Source organism: Myotis lucifugus, unplaced genomic scaffold (assembly GCF_000147115.1).
Source record: "Myotis lucifugus unplaced genomic scaffold, Myoluc2.0 scaffold_8, whole genome shotgun sequence".
Classification (NCBI taxonomy): domain Eukaryota; kingdom Metazoa; phylum Chordata; class Mammalia; order Chiroptera; family Vespertilionidae; genus Myotis; species Myotis lucifugus.
Window position 1 is genome coordinate 10,075,588 of NW_005871056.1, and position 3,224 is coordinate 10,078,811.

A 3,224-nucleotide genomic window follows, 5' to 3' on the forward strand; every position below is an offset into this window, starting at 1 on the left:
TATGGTTGGGTCACAACATGAGGAACTGTATTTAAAGGGCCAGAAGTTTGAGAACCACTGCTTTAAAGAAACATGTCCCAGTGGTGAATCAAGAATAAAGGGGCAGACTCAACAAATTCAGAAGTTTGTATCACTTTGGTGACAATTGGTTATTCAAATGGTCATTATTCAGAGGTGATAATGGATGGAGATTAAAAAAATCTAACCTCCCCCGCCCAGGATACCATCTCTGATTTGAAACTATTTTTTTTGTTGTTTACTTACCTTGCATGTTAAACCATGATGTGTGGGAGAAATACGAAATTTGGAATTAGGCAGCTGTGAATTTATATTCTGCACATTTTATGTGGATGCAGATAAATTTCTCAAACTTTGTGAGCCAGCAATTTGGTTATAATAAAATAGGGACAATAACACGTAAGGGTTAAATGAAGTACGGAACATAAAACCTGGTTGCAGAGCCTGGCACGGAGTGAAAGGGGACGCATTAGCTGTTGGGTTGTTTTATTCACTTTTCGCAACTTCAATAGTCCAGCAGAAGCAGAAGACACAGCAGTGCTCCATACAGATGACGTGGTCTTGAAGCTCTTGTGGGCTGAGTATTTCCAAGGAGTGAACTTACTCACCTTCATCCCTTCTAAGCCAGGTTGTTAGTGCCTTTCTCCCAAACAAAACAAATCAGGGTTATGACTGGCATTTCGGAGACTTGGGACATAAGGGTAACAGGGAGACCGTTTTACAGTTATTGGACATTGGCTATGTGCCAGACAACATACTGAGTTTTCATATACGTTCTCTCATTTACTTCTTACAATGGCCTTAGGAGAAGATGTGATACTCCTTAATCAACTACCCTAAACTATTAGTGGTTTAGTGGGCAGCTCTGATGTGAGCCAGGCTGGGCTGATCTTGGCTGGTTTTGCTCAGGTGTCTGTGGTCAACTGATGGGGCAACTGGTATAGACCAGACTAGGATGGCCTTGGCTGGCTGAGACAGCTCAGTTCCACCCAATGTGGTCTCTCATCTTCTTACAGGTTATCACCTTCTTACAGGTTATCTTATAGGTTATATAGGCTTGTTCTCATGGTGGTGGCAGGGGTCCAAAAAAGGAAGGGGAAACATGCATGTCACTGTCATGTGGCCAAGCTCTGAGTTAGGGTGGGAGAGCACATTCAGAGGAATGGATTCAGGAAGGCATGAACAAATGGGGGCCATTAGTATACTTGTTCTTCCGCAACAGGTAGCATTATTACCCCCATTATAGAGGAGGAGATGGACGCTAGCAATGCTGTGCCTCTAGTCTTGGGCATTGGCCGAGCGGCTCCCTAGTGTCTTGTTCTGCTGTGTACTTTCTTAGTGATCTACTACATGAGTTGGGAATGTTTTCCAATAAGCTATATTTCTCCCTCTCTCCCATTATTTGGTGTTCATTTGAAATTTCATGTAAGATTTTTAGGACTAACCAATTAGTCCTAATGAAACCCAGTAGAATGGCATGGAGGCACAGTGCAGGTAAGATGGTAAGGTAAGTCTACTTATTAGAGAAAATGAAGGGGAGGCAGATATGTAATTGGATGGAGCATAAATTGAAGAATATGATACAAATGTATACTTCTATTTGTCGGTTTCCCTGATTGTGCCGCGTCTGCTCCCCCTTCTCCAGGCCATCTTCTCTGAATCCCGACACCCAGTCTGAAAAAGGCAAGACCCTAGCATTGGCTTGGGGCATTTATTAGCTCTTTGACCTTGGGTAAGGAAGTCACCTAACTACTCCGAGCCTCCATTTCCTCCTGTGTGCAATGAAAATAAAGCACAGATGTTCGTTGCGTGGGTTAAAGGAGACCTGCAGGGGAAGCACCCTGCCGGATAGAAGCCTCCATGATTCATGGCTGCCTCTCCCCCCCACTCCCCCAAGCTTTTCTTGGTACCTGGAAATGCAACAGCTTGGCCTGCAGAACTGAGGGGTCTCCTGGTGAGCTGCCCGGGTGGTGCAGAGAGGTTGAGCAGCAGGAGGGCTGTTAATGGATTTTATGGCTTTGTTGAGCACCCCAAACTACAGTTATTAATTATAGAACGATGTTTAGACACTGTTGTGATATATACATTTTGTTAATTGATGGGGATAAGCTCATATCTAGCAATATAAAGAATATTCAGGCCCATAACACTTACAAAGCATGGTAATTACCGTTTACCTCCCTCTCTTGCTTCTCAGGCAGGAACAAAGGCGTTGAGCAGAGGACAGACAGCTCTCCTTGGTCTGGCTCTCTACTGTCTAATCTGGCAGGGTGATGGTAAATGTGTTGCATTAATGAATAAGTAACTATCTTTTTGTTTGTCTCTCTACTTCTCTATCTTATTTCTTATTTGTTCTTTATACTAGTAAGCCCTGAACTGTGTATGATATAGGCACTACCTATATGCAAATATGGTCAAGGACTTATTCTGAGCTATTAGTTAATGTTCATTGAGAACCTTTATGAACCTGGCACGGGCTAAGAGGCGCTGGATCCCTGCGCACAGAGAACTGACATTACTCAGCCACATAAGGTGTTTGTTACAATGCATGTCAGGTGGCCGGGTCTTAAGATGTGTAGAGTGACAACATCAAGGTGGTAACTTCTGGCCTGGGCACCATACTGCCGAGAGTTTGTGTGTGCTCCCACCGAACCGTCAGCAGGCCCCAGCACCCCAAGTGTGCCTTTTCTGATGTGTATCAGCGTCTGAGAGCCATGGCAGCCCCCGGCCCGTTGCCCTTTGGGTCTGCGGGGGATTTACCCCGGCCCCGACAGCTCGGTCCCTTTACTCCCCGCTTTTCAAGCTCTCGCGGTGGGGCCTGGCGCCCTCCCCAGACCAGACGGCAGAGAGCTTCCAGAGACCCCCCCAAGGGCCAGACCCCGCAGCGACGCTCCGCCCACCCCCTCCCGCGCGGACGTCAGCTCCAAGGGTGTGGCGGGGGCAGGTCCCCAGGCGCCCCGCGGACCGGGATCAGGCCGCAGGTGACCACTTTCCGAGGGGCCACGCCATCCCCGGAGGCAGCTGTTTGCAGAGCCGGAGCTGGCGCGCGGGGCGGAGGGCTCCCCGCAGCCGCCCGCCAGGGCTCCGGGACCGATCGCGAGGAGGGTGGATGAAAGTTGGGTTCGGGTCCGCTGAGCTGGGAGCGCGGAAACCGGGACTGCTGTCCGCAGCTTTTTGATTATGCAGGAGCCATCTTCCTCCTTTTT